Source organism: Poecilia reticulata, chromosome 15 (genome assembly GCF_904066995.2).
Source record: "Poecilia reticulata chromosome 15, P_reticulata-male-v2, whole genome shotgun sequence".
In the NCBI taxonomy this organism is placed as follows: Eukaryota; Metazoa; Chordata; class Actinopteri; order Cyprinodontiformes; family Poeciliidae; genus Poecilia; species Poecilia reticulata.
Genome location: NC_088844.1, coordinates 2,855,486 through 2,874,019, shown reverse-complemented (window position 1 = coordinate 2,874,019; position 18,534 = coordinate 2,855,486). Strand labels below are relative to the sequence as shown.

Here is an 18,534-nt window from a genome sequence, read left to right as displayed (position 1 = left end):
ATAGCATTAGCTCAGAGAACAAGTGTCATTACGTAGAAGAGATTAAATCATTTCAGCTCTTTATTTCCCCCAATTAGCACAGGGATGCATGTTTTGGCAATATAGATTTTGAGCCTGCCACAATATGCATTCCTTCTCTATTCCCCTCAAATATTATCCTATCGATATAAAACATATACCAGCAGTTATTGGAACTACTCAGATTATGTAGAAAAAATTATTTCACTATTAACTCTTGAATTCTTTAAATTAGCACAGGGATGCGTTTTTGGGCAAATTTTCAGCCTGCCAAAATATGCATCCCTTATCTATTCCCCTCAAATATTATCCTAATGATTTAAAACTTATACCAGCAGTTCTTGGAGCTACTCAGATTATGTAGAAAAAGTTATTTCACTATTAACTCTTGATTTCTCAAAGTTAGCACAGGGATGCATTTTTGGGCAATATGGATTTCCAGCCTGCCAAAATATGCATCCCATATCTATTCCCCTCAAATATTATCCAATTGATTTAAAACTTATAACAGCAGTTCTTGGAACTACTCAGATTATGTAGAAAAAGTTATTTCACTATTAACTCTTGAATTCTTTAAATTAGCACAGGGATGCGTTTTTGGGCAAAATTTCCTGCCTGCCAAAATATGCACCCCTCTCTATTCCCCTCAAATATTATCCAATTGATTTAAAACTTATAACAGCATTTCTTGGAGCTACTCTCATTATGTAGAAATAGTTATTTTACTTTTAACTCTATTTCTCAAAGTTAGCACAGGGATGCATTTTTGGGCAATATGGATTTCCAGCCTGCCAAAATATGCACCCCTCTCTATTCCCTTCAAATATTATCCTATTGATTTAAAACTTATACCAGCAGTTCTTGGAGCTACTCTCATTATGTAGAAATAGTTATTTTACTTTTAACTCTTTATTTCTCAAAGTTAGCACAGGGATGCATTTTTGGGAAATATGGATTTCCAGCCTGCCAAAATATGCATCCCTTATCTATTCCCCTCAAATATTATCCTATTGATTTAAAACTTATACCAGCAGTTCTTGGAGCTACTCTCATTATGTAGAAATAGTTATTTTACTTTTAACTCTTTATTTCTCAAAGTTAGCACAGGGATGCATTTTTGGGCAATATGGATTTCCAGCCTGCCAAAATATGCATCCCCTCTCTATTCCCCTCAAATGTTATCCTATTGATTTAAAACTTATAACAGCAGTTCATGGAGCTACTCTCATTATGTAGAAATAGTTATTTTACTTTTAACTCTTTATTTCTCAAAGTTAGCACAGGGATGCATTTTTGGGCAATATGGATTTCCAGCCTGCCAAAATATGCACCCCTCTCTATTCCCCTCAAATATTATCCAATTGATTTAAAACTTATAACAGCAGTTCTTGGAGCTACTCTCATTATGTAGAAAAAGTTATTTCACTCTTAACTCTCTAATTCTTCAAATTAGCACAGGGATTCATTTTTGGGCAATATGGATTTCAATTCTTCAAATTAGCACTGGGATCCATATTGCCCAAAAACGCATCCCTGTGCTAATTTAAAGAAATAAAGAGTTAAAAGTAAAATAACTATTTCTACATAATGAGAGTAGCTCCAAGAAAGGCTGTTATAAGTTTTAAATCAATTGGATAATATTTGAAGGGAATAGAGAGGGGTGCATATTTTGGCAGGCTGGAAATCCATATTGCCCAAAAATGCATCCCTGTGCTAACTTTGAGAAATAGAGTTAAAAGTAAAATAACTATTTCTACATAATGAGAGTAGCTCCAAGAACTGCTGGTATAAGTTTTAAATCAATAGGATAATATTTGAAGGGAATAGAGAGGGGTGCATATTTTGGCAGGCTGGAAATCCATATTGCCCAAAAATGCATCCCTGTGCTAACTTTGAGAAATAAAGAGTTAAAAGTAAAATAACTATTTCTACATAATGAGAGTAGCTCCAAGAACTGCTGGTATAAGTTTTAAATCAATAGGATAATATTTGAAGGGAATAGAGAGGGGTGCATATTTTGGCAGGCTGGAAATCCATATTGCCCAAAAATGCATCCCTGTGCTAACTTTGAGAAATAGAGTTAAAAGTAAAATAACTATTTCTACATAATGAGAGTAGCTCCAAGAAATGCTGTTATAAGTTTTAAATCAATTGGATAATATTTGAGGGGAATAGAGAGGGGTGCATATTTTGGCAGGCAGGAAATTTTGCCCAAAAACGCATCCCTGTGCTAATTTAAAGAATTCAAGAGTTAATAGTGAAATAACTTTTTCTACATAATCTGAGTAGTTCCAAGAACTGCTGTTATAAGTTTTAAATCAATTGGATAATATTTGAGGGGAATAGATATGGGATGCATATTTTGGCAGGCTGGAAATCCATATTGCCCAAAAATGCATCCCTGTGCTAACTTTGAGAAATAAAGAGTTAAAAGTAAAATAACTATTTCTACATAATGAGAGTAGCTCCAAGAACTGCTGGTATAAGTTTTAAATCATTAGGATAATATTTGAGGGGAATAGATAAGGGATGCATATTTTGGCAGGCTGAAAATTTGCCCAAAAACGCATCCCTGTGCTAATTTAAAGAATTCAAGAGTTAATAGTGAAATAATTTTTTCTACATAATCTGAGTAGTTCCAATAACTGCTGGTATATGTTTTATATCGATAGGATAATATTTGAGGGGAATAGAGAAGGAATGCATATTGTGGCAGGCTCAAAATCTATATTGCCAAAACATGCATCCCTGTGCTAATTGGGGGAAATAAAGAGCTGAAATGATTTAATCTCTTCTACGTAATGACACTTGTTCTCTGAGCTAATGCTATAAGTTTCATATCAACAAGACGGATGCAAATATTTTCAGGCTCATAAATTAAGTTGCATTTCCTCCTACATTAACAGACTAGAAGTGAAGCATGATATAAAATGTTCTACATAATGGGTCTCTGTTGTAATGCTTTTGAGCTATTATGATATCAAAAGACAAAGCAGAGAATTTCAAACCATTTGCGGAGAACGTTTACAACAGACACGGACTGAAAAAAAGTTCGACTCATTGTGTCAATAAAAGTGTAAAAACCGTATTTATTTCAAATAATTTGCGAAATAAAACCCACCGTATTAGGGATTACATGGTTAGGAAACGTGATAATGTTACAAATATCTTTAAAATTTCCTCTTCGGTCATATTTTTATCCGTTTCCTCGTCAATATGCGAGAGCTTAGAGCGATGCGCGCTCCCGCGACAGGGGATGCAAATTTGGGCAGGCGGGCTTTTCTGGGCATAACACCTGCTCTCCAGCCTCATCAACCGGCATCTTCGCTGCGCCCGTGGGGGCGCTGTCTAGGTAAAGACGTACCTTCTCCAGTCTTGTTCATAATTCGCCTTCACGACATCAGTTAGGGCACCAGAGCTTCCAGCTCCTGTTTATCCGGCTTCCCATCGCCGGTCTGTCTCATCTTCAGAGTCGTGATTAGCTCAACTTGTGCGGTTTACAGAGCCTTCTGTTCCTCTTTCCCTCGTTCTCTGTCAGCTCGAACTCGTATCGAGGAGGCACATGCATTAAGTAGGAACACGGAATTTCTAGGATCCGCCAGTCCAGCACATGCGACAATGAGGGTCATAAATTGAGTCGCTGTCTGGATGGCCGCCTAAGCGCTGCGTTTCTACACCAATCGCTGTTGGAGTTAGTTGCAATAATTTTAAGCACACCAGTACAGTACGGTGCCAATTGGGGGAGAGAAAAACAAACAAACAAATAAATGAATTAAATATCATAATACGCATTAACTGATTTCCATAAATTTAGCGTACGGCGTAGACTGTTTTAGTCACCCCCGTGTGTGTAACGTGATGTGTGTGCGAAGAGTTATCATAAACGGCAGAGAGCAGTTTCTAGGCGAGGCAGCTAGTTCTCCTACGTGGCAGGGGGCGCTCATGATCCCAGACATTGCGTTTCCACAAATAGAGTAAGACGGTAACAACGAGCTAGCCTTAGAGCTAGCCTTAGAGCTAGCCTTAAAGCTAGCCTCAGAGCTAGCCTTAGAGCTAGCCTCACAGTAAAGTCAGTTCAGCGATGCATCTTGGTTTTTCCCTCTTACCACAGCAATCACGTATTATCGCAAACCATTAAGCCTAAAACTATATTCCTTTGCGTGAGAAATATTTGACTGTTTTCTTTGATACGTTATATCAAGTAGTGATATATATTTTTGTAGCGTCGTTTCCAGTTGCTATGGCAACGAGCCTGCTCGTAGCTGTGATGCAGAAAGCGAGAAGTGGTTTCGACAACTTTCCCCCTTCGCTGCAAACTCGGCACAAATTAATATCCACATGTCTAAGTTTGATTGAGCTAACGGAATGGTGACAGCGCTGCCATGTATGTCACGTAAAAGAATAGTTTCTGCCCCCAGTGTTGTCAGCATGTGCAAATTTTCCGGTGTAAACATTAACTAGCAGGGATTTATATTCGTAAATCTGATTACAAATGCCTCTCCAGCTATATACCTTGCTAGCACGTTACTCAAGCATACGCGCTTGAAACAAGCCTCCTGTTCCCTTATAGGCTTATGATGATCTGTCCAATCCGCCAGGTGGCAGATTAAATATCAACTTTCGACTTTTGCAGCCGCACGTCTCATCACCCTTATCACAATAAAAACACCTCAGGATCTATAGAAACGTATCCACACATTTATCTTCAACCGCATTGATAACTGCAGCAGCGTCGTAATTAAATCCAAGGAGATGCAGCTCATCACTCCAGTTCCAAAGATTTCTCATCGGCTATTTCAGCTTGGAGAACAGACCTTAAACCTCTATAATTTCCCCTGCTGTTGTAGAAATCGAATAGACAACAGATGGAAATTATTAGCAATTAGCAAGACACACTCAATAAAGGAGTGGTTCTGCAGGTGGGGACCACAGACCACTTCTCAGCACCTATGCTGTCTGGCTGATGTTTTGGTCAGTTTTGAATGTTGGTGGTGCTTTCACACTCGTGGTAGCATGAAACAGACTCTACAACCCACACAAGTGGCTCAGGTAGTGCAGCTCATCCAGGATGGCAGATCAATGCGAGCTGTGGCAAGAAGGTTTGCTGTGTCTGTCAGCGTAGTTTCCAGAGGCTGGAGGCGCTACCAGGAGACAGGCCAGTACACCAGGAGATGTGGAGGAGGCCGTAGGAGGGCAACAACCCAGCAGCAGGACCGCTACCTCCGCCTTTGTGCAAGAAGGAACAGGAGGAGCACTGCCAGAGCCCTGCAAAATGACCTCCAGCAGGCCACAAATGTGCATGTGTCTGCACAAACGGTTAGAAACCGACTCCATGAGGATGGTATGAGGGCCCGACGTCCACAGATGGGGGTTGTGCTCACAGCCCAACACCGTGCAGGACGCTTGGCATTTGCCAGAGAACACCAGGATTGGCAAATTCGCCACTGGCACCTTGTGCTCTTCACAGATGAAAGCAGGTTCACCCTGAGCACATGTGACAGACGTGACAGAGTCTGGAGACGCCGTGGAGAGCGGTCTGCTGTCTGCAACATCCTTCAGCATGACCGGTTTGGCAGTGGGTCAGTAATGGTGTGGGGTGGCATTTGTTTAGAGGACCGCACAGCCCTCCATGGCAGTCAGGCACCAGAGGTAGCCTGACTGCCATTAGGTACCGAGATGAGATCCTCAGACCCCTTGTGAGACCATATGCTGGTGCGGTTGGCCCTGGGTTCCTCCTAATGCAGGACAATGCAAGACCTCATGTGGCTGGAGTGTGTCAGCAGTTCCTGCAAGATGAAGGCATTGAAGCTATGGACTGGCCCGCCCGTTCCCCAGACCTGAATCCGATTGAGCACATCTGGGACATCATGTCTCGCTCCATCCACCAACGTCACGTTGCACCACAGACTGTCCAGGAGTTGGCAGATGCTTTAGTCCAGGTCTGGGAGGAGATCCCTCAGGAGACCATCCGCCACCTCATCAGGAGCATGTCCAGGCGTTGTAGGGAGGTCAAACAGGCACGTGAAGGCCACACACAATACTGAGCCTCATTTTGACTTGTTTTAAGGACATTACATTAAAGTTGGATCAGCCTGTAGTGTTTTTTTCACTTTAATTTTGTGTGTGGCTCCAAATCCAGGCCTCCATTGGTTAATAAATTTGATTTCCATTGATGATTTTTGTGTGATTTTGTTGTCAGCACATTCAACTTTGTACAGAACAAAGTATTCAATGAGAATATTTCATTCATTCAGATCTAGGATGTGTTATTTGAGTGTTCCCTTTATTTTTTTGAGCAGTGTATATACCACATTTTCAGCAACAAGGCAATTCAAAGTGCTTTACATGAGTTAAAAGGAAATACTAACAAAATAACAAACCAAAGGAAAAAATACAAAAGAGGAAAGAAAACTAATCTAATGTTGTTCTAAAGTATGTAAACTAAGTGCTACTGTTCAGGATTGCTAAGTATCTAATTCCATTTCTAAATGGTGACCTCAACCTTCTAGACCTCTTGATTCCTCTGGTTCAGAACCAAACATGGAGAAATGGCATTCAAACTTCCAGAAAACTGCAAAACAGCCAAAACACTTTAAAACCCCCACGTTTAGCGTTTCCTTTGATTGATAATAAAATTGATCAATTTTACATTTGGTTGACCATTTTGATTAGGGCTTTGGACAAAATGTAACGTTTATTGCTGTTTTGTAATTGGTTGTTATATTGTATTTTGTAGTGTAAAGCACTTCATGGATACATGGGTACATATCATCTCACAGGACATTTAAAGAACTACTTACAATTAAGATAAGGAAGATTTATTTAGTCAGACGTTTGAAACTTAGGCGTAAAGAGCTCCGTCTGGGGGCCAGACTTTCAAGCAAAGCGAGCATTGGACCAAACGGCCTGCCTCAACTAAACTGTAGATAATAGACAAAGATGTCTGCCAATCAGAATTCTAGCTCCCTTGTTCTTGACCAATGACTGTAAAACGATTTGTAGAAAAGAAGCGCATGCGTTCGATTCGGCGGTTAAATCAGATGCGATATGAAAGAAGATGGAGTTTGTCTAAAGAAACACGTTTACTGAGAAAGGAATTAAAAACAAGTGGCGCTGGGCATGGCTAGAGGAAAGAGGACAAGACGGGAAGTTGGGGGGAATTTTTACAAAAGGGGTGTTTGGTCGAAGGTAAACTTTACATCTTACAATCACAACAATACCAGTTTAGACTTTGAGCAACTTGGTAAAACTGTATTGTGTAACATTAAATCATGCCTGGCTGCAACTGTATCGATGGCAGCTCTTCTTCTATTCAGTGTTTGTAGCTTTTGCCGCAGCTCCTCTCCTGCTAGTAGCTTCACCGCATCAGGTCAGCGTTACACCGGCTGATGACGTTGCTGTGATTCACTTTGTCTGGTGTCAGATTTTCTAATATTTTATGTTTTATTGAGGATTTTTGTGCATATGTTTTGGCAGTTCTGTGATCCTGTCAAAGCAGCAACTTATATTAAAAAGTGTTTTATTGTCCGTCTGGATGCTGCCCGCTTCCATGGAAGGACAACAGAAAATCACTCTTATAAACATGTAATTACTAAAATCACGATACTCTTTGTATCCCTCTGAAAAATGAACCCATTTAAATCAAGAAATCCCTCCATGGGTGATGCCACGATAGAGAGCGTTCATTTTATAGCGTCAACACCGGAGCTGTAAGTGGTCCGGTATAAAACGGGTGTGATAGAACAACACAGCACTTTTAAATTTCAATAATCAAAATGCAGAAATTGCTTCTGTTGTTTTAAAAGGTTTATGTCAGTCTGCCTTTTCTACGGTGGCCGACAGGTGCAAACGCGCAGCAACAGAGAAAAGATGCAAACAAAAAAAGAAATGCAAACAAAAAGTGCTGAAAACGGAAGTGCTCCAGACCACTAGGGGGAGTCTAACAAAAAACAGTTGTGTCCGAATTTAGGCTCTGCATCCTTTCAAGGAAACCCTCCTGACCCCATAGGGACAAGGGTGTAAAGAAAATGGATGGATGGATCCTTTCAAGGGCCCTGAGAAACTGGTCCTTCGAAGCATAGACATAAGAATAGAGTAGACCCCTTCGTTTGGCTGCTCCGGCGGAAATGCGCTCTTGGAGCGGTCGTCCCTCCTGCTTTGCTCAACCGAAACAACAGAAGATGTCTCAGCACTGCGGAATATTGTTGATCGGATCGACGGACTACTGACGTGAGGGCTCGACAGACTTTTCGCAAGTAAGATGAACATATTACTGTGTATTTTTTGTGATTAGAATATTACTATACTGTATTTGTGTCCACTGGCGAAATACCAGCTAATGCTAGCTATAGTGCTTGGTGTTCACACCCGCACTGAAAGCTAACCGAGATTCTGTAAATTATCAAATGTTTCAGTCATTCTCCATCATTTAGATTATCTGATACAAGAGCCTACTATAGAAATAAAACAATATTATAAAAATCATAATATAACATTCACCAGCAAAGTTTACACAGGTGGTAATGGCTATTATTTAATTATTTAACTCTGTCAACGTAAGATGACTCAAATTTTCCGTTTTTGTTTTGAAGGTTTCCTACGACGTGAGGAAGAAGGAAGAAATGTCCAAGTTGAGACGGATTTACTGCACAGCACGGATGAATCTCGTATCGGATTTTGGACCCAATCTCAGCTGCTGAATCTCTCTTAAACCAGAACTCGAAGGCTGGGAAAAAATATATATATGTATATGCGTGTGTGTGTCTGTGTGTGCATAAACATATATAGCCTAATGTATATTATTCAGTATTAATCAATATGTTTATATATTTATATAAATATGTATTGATAAGACGAGAGCCGTCCATTAGGCGTCTGTCCTTTTATTATGTCTATGTGAGAAACGGCCCGGTCTACGGAAGACGGGTCCTTCGAAAGCCACGAATATAGACGACCAGAAGAGAGAAGCTGTAGCCTCCATCTCGGCGTTATGTTGCTTAGCAACCGTGACAACGTGAAGCACAGAGCGGCGAAGGAAAAGAAACTGACTCAAAGTTGTTTTTTTACTCTTTACTTTTGTATTATTCTTCACCTTTTGTAATAAAGGTTGTTCCATAGTAAAATAAGAAATCTGATTCTAAAATGTTTTAATGTATTTTCAAATGCTCTCCAGATCTCAGGTAGTAAGACATTACAGTTAAATAAAACTATTATGTTTGAAAGCTTAACTTTAATCAGTCAAACCCATTTCCTCAGGAATAAATTAAATACTTTAGTGAACCAAAAGATTTGACTACTACCTGACATAGGGGGCGTTTACACGACAACGATCCAACAAAAACTGCACTTTTGTTCTGTTTTTGTTGGATCGTTTACACGATAACGTTCTAATTACGATCTGTGTTTACACAGTAACGGTACACATCGAAAACGTGTAATGCTCTCGCTGCGCCTAGTTGGTGCTAGGTTCTTTGAAACTTTGAAAGTGCGCATGTGTTTAAAAAAAAGTTGTACTTGAAGGCATGTGGATTTGCTTGAGAAAACACGCATCGTGTGCGTCTGATTAGGGCGCATGCAGTTGGAAAAAGTGGGATAACTTTGCTGAAACACCTTGTTTGAGCTTTCACTGTGTCTGTAACGAGCCCCGGAGTGGAAGCTGTTTATTGTTTTTACCTTGGAATGGCCAACAGTCTGTTATTCCTATATCAATTTGATAAAATAGGAGTTCCCGCACTTCCCATATCCGTGTCCTCTGTTACCTTTTTCACCAGTTAAAACAGTTTAACCCGTTGCTAACAAGTCGTAATTTGTTTTTCCGAGCCGCCTTCAAACGCAACATGAAAGCTGAGACGCTCGCGCTGGGTTTACACCTGTGAGGCAACGAAAGACACCTGCTGCTGCTGATTTGAGTAAAGCTGTTGGATGCAGGTGATGATGGCTAAAAGATGACTGGCTAATATCAATACAGCACGTTAAGCTTGTTAACAAGTAGCCTGTAGGCTGCTGATGTTGTTGTCTATGTTCAGCTATGTAGATTCATTTTGTCCCCCAAAATAAGTTGGTGCCCCGCAGTTAAACTCGTCTGGAGCCGGAGCCGGAGCCGGGCTGGTCCTGGTCCGTAGTTCTCTAGATAAGAGCGCTGAACAAGCAGCCTGTATTTTGCCACCTGGGCTGTGCGGCGGTGAAGAGACGCTGAGGGAACCATATCTGATGGGGAAACAGTAACACCAGCATTGTGAGTAGTTTCTTCTTTTTCTGTGGATTGTAGGAAGCAGCTATGTTTTGCGTCATACAATGCATGAGCTGGGGATTCTCTGGAAGAAAAGATCCGTTTTCTAGGTTTACAAGACAACTGAAAACGGTATGTTTCAGAAACATCGCACTCTGGAACCCGTTTTCAATCTGCCGTTGTTAGAGAAAACATTCGGTGGTTTCGTGTAAATGCGCACTACAAACGCAACAAAACTCTTCCGTTTTCCCCCGAAATCGTTGTCGTGTAAACGGGGCCTAATATAGGTGTTCCACCTCCACTCATAGGGGAAAACTAGCGGGAGTTTTTATAACGATTTGCCGGGAGACATGGGTTCTCTCTTGGTGTACCGAACATGGAGCGCTCGGCCAGCTGACAGTTGGCGAGTGGTGCTGGCTGTTAATGCAGCGGGAGCAGACATCTCCGAAAACATTGGAGCAATATTGGAATTAGGTGATTTATTAATGAACCGAGCAGATATTTCAGATCTATACATCTACATTCTCGCCTAAAAACATTGTAAAAAAAATCATTTTGTGTAATTTTAAGTGTAATACAGCAAAACTTATTTTGTCGCCATTGCTGCTTTTCTGAACACCCGCTTTAAAGGATGTAGAGCCTAAATTCGGACATAGCTTTTTGTTAGACTCCCCCTAGTGGTCTGGAGCACTTCCGTTTTCAGCACTTTTTGTTTGCTGCATTCGGTTTTTGTTTGCGTCTCATTTTTTGTTTGCATCTTTTCTCTGTTGCTGCACGTTTGCACCTGTCGGCCACCGTACTTTTCCCCATCGATACGCCCTGCACCTTAGGAGGTAAAAAAAAAAAAACGAGGCGCACATTGCGCAAAACTCTGAAACAGGAGAAGCGGGACATAAAACGAAGCGACGAACTAGATGTGAATTATGGCATAAAAACAGAGAATCCGACGCTGAACAGTGAAAAATCAACACATGATGTGAAACATATGATGATACTCTGATGTCCCATTCTCCTGAAGGCAGCACAGAGCTGCACCACCAGAAACTGACAAACACTGAAGAGAAGAAGAGTTATGATTAATGTAGTTACAGTTCTATCCATGTTTTAATGTTGCAGAGCTCAGTCGTTTTGCAAATAGTTCAGTTTAAACTGGCATGTTGAACATCTTTTATCATGTCATTTTGTGGAATATTTAACAACTAGAAAATGGCAAAGAACAAGAATATTTTTTCCACTATGACTGGCTGCTGTTAGGCCTATACATTTTAAGTTGAATGTTCATTACATTTTTCTTAGACGCCTGTGAAAATAATTTCTATTCTCATGGCTTTTTTGTTCTCTGGGATAAATACAGAAACAAGCATAAAAATCAAAACATCTACAATAGTGATAGTAATATTAATAATAAAATAATAGTCAGTGTAAAGTAGCCTACAGATTCTTTGGAGGGGGCGGTGAGGGACCTGGATATGGGATGGGGGTGTTGGTCCGAAAAAGGTTGAGAAACACTGATTTAGTTGGTAATGTTGCATGTTCTAAAACATTGACTGAAAGGACTCTTATTTAATGTTGAGGGATTGTTGCCTGTAAGTCAAACCTGTAGGACACAGACATTTTACATTTTGTTTTGAGTTGAAATGTACTGAAGTCTTATTTAAGTTTAAGTGTTTAGCTTGTTAGTTGTATTGTTAGAAGTAATTGTTCAGTATTCAAAGACATATTTTATTAAACTGTGGCAATAGCAACACTATAGTAAATTTCTATCATAACTATAACTTTCAGGCTCAGGATTTTTTTTTTTTACTTTAAGCCCTGTATTCATAACCTTTATACTTTTATAATATTCAGCTTTTTATGAATTTTTTACCCCATGGGGGAAACCGCTTCATCCTGTGGCAGAATTGAGAATTACAATATAAAATGTACATTGTGTTTCACAGTGGATGTTTACCCTTACAAAAAAATCCCATGAAAATTACATGTGAAAGTCACATGTGATCACATAAATTTTGACATGTGAATGATGTGAATCACGTGAAAGCACACATATACATGTGATTTTGGAACGTTTCATGGTGAAATCACATGTGATTCACATGTGAATCACCGCTCATTTCCACGTGGAAATGTGTGAATCGCATGCAGGGGCGCAGCCAGGAATCTTGGGGTCCCTGACAAAAAATTTATTTGGGCCCCCCGCGCAGCTGCTGTTACAATTTTTTGAGTCTATTTGACCTATAAAAAGCATCACAATTTTAAAGGCTTGCATCTGATTTGCTTTCTTTGGTTCAATACTGATAATTAGCACAATATTTACTGCTCATGAATTTAACATCCAGTATGCAAGTAGGTTGCTTAAATCTTTCCTATTAGTTTTAGATACTGAAATGTCTCCCCAAGAGCAACAGTCAAAAGCAACGTGACTTCTAAAAATGCTATGTAGTCACATTTTATTCAAGCGGCAGTACATAACTTTAATAAAAAAATATGTTTTCTCCATATTTGTTAAAGTTGTCACGATGTCGTAGCAGTTTATGAGACAGATAATTTGTGAAAAGATTAATCTCCTCCACCTGAACTACCATTGTTAGCTAAAGTAATGCACTGTTCTGACAAAAAAAAAAAAACAATCAGAACCAGGAGGAGGGTGTTAGAGATGTCAATTAACCTCATTCCCTCTAATGTGCTAATGGTGGAGAAACAACTTATCATTACAAGAAACCGTTTATCTGCCATCATTGGTAGCTATGCTAACTAAACTGACCATTCACAGTTTGAATCTGCACATCTCTGTGCTATGCTAGCTGCAGAATGGCACAAATTGAGGGGGAGGAAGGATGAGCAGCACCACAGGAGATTGTGATTGACAGCACTAAAACTCTCCTGCCACTAGCTGGTTGTTTCTAGCACTGGGAGAAAGCAGAGGAAATAGATTTTTCACAGATTATTTCTCATGCCATAATGTCACAACATAATGACGGTTTTCAAAAAATATGTGAAAAAATATTGATAAGAAAGTGACATACTGAAGCTTTAATTTCACTCAGAAGACAACTGGTCAGGAGGGACGTGGGTTAGAGCTGCTGCTGACTCACTCACCTGTTGTTAAGTGGTAAAAGGTACAGGGGACAAATATATGAATATGTTGGTAATTTGTTTCCTTAATTCATTAAATACTAATGAAATGGAGGCAAACAGTAGTTTGTAGCTAAGCTAATTATGCTAAATGATTGATAATCTCACACAGTCTACCCATCTCTCTTGGAGAAAAACTGGGTTATAAATTAACACTCTTGCCTTTTTCTCTCTCTCTTCCTCTCTTTTTTGTGAAAACCTGATTTTATAACTTTTCTTAGCAGTATAGTAACAGCCACAGTCGATCTTGTTTCCTACTGACTGCTGCTAACAGCGTCACTCTGAAGCTCCAAGCAGAAACAAACCATTTAACACAGATAGGGGAGTTCAGGGTAAATATGGATCTGTGTTTTTTGGTCTGGGAGTGGGAACATTAAATTTTTACTGCTAAAAACAATCTTTGAAAATACAATATGATTAATTTTGTAATTGACAGGGCCCCGATTTTTTATTTTTCTTTTAATTTCTATGAACAAAATATAAATTAAATTGTGGAGGGCCCCCTGTTGGTCAGGGCCCCTAGAATTGTCATCACTTTTCCCCCCTATACCGCGCCCCTGATCACATGTGATTCACACATCAAGCTGTTGCCTGAACAGGACACAATTCACCCTTATTGTCTGCAGCCCACAAGCTAGTTTGCCTAATCTGTGGCTGTCTGGTTTAGCTGGCGACATTGTTGGATTGGCTATGGAACATTATCAGATGTCCCATATAGAATCATAGTGAAGTTTGATCATCTGTAATCCTCCCAGGACTGTTGCTCCTCTATACCTCTTCACAGCTTCTACATATTCAGATGGTTTCCTCAGTGCAGGTTTATCATTAGCATATGTTTTCTTCTGCTTTCTCAGTCAGCTGGATTTTGGGTTGAAATGTTGATCTTGGGTACTTTCATTTTTCAGTTAAATTTTCCCCAAACCTTTCCCATGTTTTCGTTTCTGTGCTTGGATCCTCTGCCTTGGTGTCAAATCTCAGAACAACATTTTATTTCCTCTACAACACATGGGTTGACATTTTAGAGGAATGCATTTTCTACTGCCAGTATCTTTCCCTTTTAATGTCAGTGCTGTAAGAGTTGGGTCAAAACGGGTCAAAATGGGTCAAAAACGGTTTTCAAGTGTGAAGAATACCAAGTGTAAGAAGGCTTCAGCACCTCTGTTAAAACATTAAACATATTTTTATTTATTAATGCACTATTTTTCCTTTCATAGCAACTTTAGTCAAGGAAAACCAGAAAATTAAATAATTTGTCGGATAATTTTCTGATGTTAAATATAATTAGTTAAACATTTTCCTCCACAGGTCCTTCAAATTCCCATGAATTATGTTGCCTGCGTAACACATTTATTTAAATGGGGCTCTTTGGAAGTTGTGCCTTCATACTAATTAATAAATATATAACAGGCAGTGATTTTTCAGACTGTTACTAATGGCAGTAATGTTGCTGGCCAGATGGAAATGTTCACTGCAGGTCAAAGTTTAAAGAGCACAACTTTCTAAAGCTCAAATTGTTCATGAGAGGTGTTAATTAGTGAGTGTCAGAGGTGACGCTGGCTGCAGTTGTTTTTAAACTGCAGGGACAGTGAAGTGGGATTAATTGTGTGTTACAGAGGATGAAGGAACGACTTGTGGCTACAGCAACAGAAGTTTCTTAAACTCACTTTACAAGTAACTGCAAAGACTGACGCAAATATGGAAAATCCCAGTAATTCAACAGAACACTGTGTAATTCATGGTTCATTAAAAATGAAATATATGAATTATGTTAAACATTCAGATGAATTCATTCATTTGTAGAGCTAAAAGTATATTATTAAAGTGGCAATATTATGTAAAATTGACTTTTTTGAGTTTACATCATGTTATGATGTTTTTCGCTCATTAAAAACACCTGGACTGTTGCCTTAATTCTTTCATGCATGTTTGGGAAATCCTTTAATGGAGCGATGTCCTCAAGGACAAAGCTCCTCCTCTGAGCTGCAGCCTCACAGAGCAGCTCTCCCCTACAATTCCCCCACTCAGGCTCCTTCAGACTAGCCAGCAGCAATTAGCAGGACAGAACCCGTCACTGATGTGCCAGAGTTTCAAATGAAAAGTGAAGCCAGAGTCACAGGGGCCCTTATTGCTGCTGAGCGGGGCCAATACCAGCACTTCCTTAGATCCTTTTTAAGGAGACCCTTAGAGAAGATTTTTTTTGTTTGCAAATGGTTACTTGCTAAGAAACACTAAAACATGTTAATGTTTTAGGACTTTAAACAGTGGTTTAATGAACTATTACGTTGGTTTTGAAGGAAAGTTATGTTGAAAATAAAACTCTTAAAACAAAAGAATGGCAACACTACCTATCCTCTATAGAAAACACATCATGAAGTAAAATAATGAAGAAACCTGGGCTGCTGATAAACCTTAAAAGGGCAGTATTATGAGTTTTCCAGGCACATAGTTTCATTTTATAGAACAAAAACCTGCCACCAGACACCTGGTGGAACTTCACATCTCCTGAGCTCATTATAGGAGCTACTACTGAAATGCTGGCTAAAACGTTGTTAAATTGTTGTGATGACTTCCTGAAGGTGGAGTTTCAGAAAGAGTAGGAGCTTCTAAAAGAGACAGAGGCCCAATTTCAAGAGTTTAAGTTACAAAGTATGATTTCTTTGAAGTCATATTTGATATATTTAGCAGGTTTTTGTTCTGTAAAATGACACTATCTGCCTGGAAAACACATAATACTGCCCTTTTAAGGTTTATCAGCAGCCCAGGTTTCTTCATTATTTTACTTCATCGTGTTTTCTATAGACCAGGGGTCCCCAAACTTTTTCCTGTGAGGGCCACATAACTTTTCCCTTCTCTGGTGGGGGCCGGAGTCAGTTTGTAACAGAAAAAGTGTGACAATTGCAGGAGTGCCTAAATGTAAAAATTAATTGTTTTCCAGAAAGCACAATCAAATAACATTCCCTGGGTTCTTCACAGAACAAAAGTCAGGAAATAACACTATTTATTAAAAAAATACCGCATTTTCCAGACTATAAGCTGCAACCCCAACGTAAACAAAAAAACAAAAACAAAAAAAAAAACAGTAAACATACACATATAAGCCTCAGATATCTCTGCCGCTCTAGGTTTTCCACAACGATGCAGCAGCAGCAGAGGGGGGCGGACACCCAAAATCTGAGTCATAACAGGTCAATTGAATATCACATTTATTACGGTTGAAAAAGAAAAAGTTGCCAAGTTTAGTTTTAACTGAATTGATTACGGTAGTTTCTGAACTGTAACAGTAACAGTAAAAGTGCTGATCCTTCGTGTTGCTACTAGCATGTGCTAAATGAAAATGGGCCCCTTTTTCTTCTTCTTCTTTAGATTTCAATGGCAGCTTGCATCCATTATTGTTGCACTACTGCCATCTACTGGATCTATACCTGAAATTCTCATAATGATCCCAGTATTATTTAAAAAAACGAAAAATCTTCTTTTTCCCCCTCAATGGTATTTAACTGATCAACAACATTCTCAAATTTAAATTCCTTATTAAAACCTAATTCCGTTTTAATGGGCGCTTTCTTCTTATATTTCCAATTTTGACTTCCAATGATTCACTTCCTGCTAAAGAGCCCCCTGGTGGTTGAAGAAAAATCCACATATAAGCCACATGGTTCAAAGCTTAGGAAAAAAGTAGCGGCTTATAGTCCGGAAAATACGGTAGATGAAAAAAAAAAATCTAAACGCTCTCTGGTATTGTTCAGGGGGCCGGACCAAATGTGGAGGCGGGCCGGATCCGGCCCACGGGCCGTAGTTTGGGGACCACTGCTATAGAGGATAGGTAGTGTTGCCATTCTTTTGTTTTAAGAGTTTTATTTTCAACATAACTTTCCTTCAAAACCAACGTAATAGTTCATTAAACCACTAACACTAAAACATTAACATGTTTTAGTGTTTCTTAGCAAGTAACCATTTGCAAACAAAAAAAATCTTCTCCAAGGGTCTCCTTAAAAAGGATCTAAGGAAGTGCTGGTATTGGCCCTGCTCAGCAGCGACAAGGGCCCCTGTGACTCTGGCTTCACTTTTCATTTGAAACTCTGGCACATCAGTGACGGGTTCTGTCCTGTGGTTCTGAAAGCACCTTTGCAGGTCAGATTTCTGGACCCTTTCTGCATAGTAAAGCTTAGAAAAGTTCAGGTGCAAAATATTGGAGAGAAACAGGACTTTGGAATCAGACCATAAAATCTGGGAAGTTGGATGAACACTGATCTTAGTTCAGTTAGGATCTACACATATATTCTACTGTTCCTTCATCAATGATTATTTTACACAGATACTATTTAGAGAGCTGTTCTCAGCTTCTCCCGATCTTCGAACCTCCTGACCTTTTAAACACCTGAACAGAGAAGAACCAGGATATAATGATGAAACAATGAGAAACTAACTGCTACGGTAATCAGGATGTAGAACCAGATGTGGAGGGGAAGCAGAGAAACGAGCTGAGATGAGAGGAGGGAAGAGTGTGAAGAATGACGCACCTACATCTGCCCGGGTGGTGAATCATGTTTTGGGAGAACTCCAAAATAAAACCACTTTTAAAAGCAAACCAGGACAGTTTAAAAAACAAAAATATTAGAACCTTTTAGCAACAAACTGGGAAAAACGCTCACGTTTACGTCTTTGATTAAAAAAAAGAGAGCTAAATTTGCCAAAACAGACCTCCTGCTGGCAGACAGTATCTACTGCAGTTCCATTATCACATTTTTTTAAACTTTGACTAGATCACAGAAAATGATCTAGTCAAAGTCAGAAAAGGAATGTAACATCTTCAAGGATAATCTAAACCGATACATTATTTCTACAAAATGTCCTGTCTATGCAAACAAGTTGAACAAAAACAGTGATCACTGTAACTCAAATTAAAACTAAATCAAACCCCAAAACAGACGGGAAAGCAAAGATGAAGCGGTCGCCTTTAACACAGACGGTGAGCTCTCACGCTTTAACTGCTTCATTCTGCAGGTTTGTGAAAGCTCTCTAACCTTCAACACAATTATTGAGATATTTCCAAAAAGGTGCCAGCTTAATTAAACATCAAATTTTCCCAGGCTTCTTCCTTTCTGCTCATTTGCTCCGTTCTGCATATGTTTGTCTCCTACGTGGGGGGAATG

The 18,534-nt window shown here is 39.5% G+C and overlaps 1 protein-coding gene and 1 long non-coding RNA gene across 2 annotated transcripts in view; one reads left to right on the top strand and one right to left on the bottom strand.

The window, feature by feature from the left end:
- The window catches only part of LOC103476583 (uncharacterized), a 135,506-nt gene that overhangs the window by 89,693 nt on the left and 27,279 nt on the right, over positions 1 to 18,534 (bottom strand). The window lies entirely within an intron of this gene.
- Positions 7,741 to 8,874, top strand: LOC145555163 (uncharacterized). The gene is made up of 2 exons (XR_014091260.1): positions 7,741 to 8,273; positions 8,610 to 8,874. It is a non-coding gene; the product is annotated as an uncharacterized LOC145555163 (long non-coding RNA).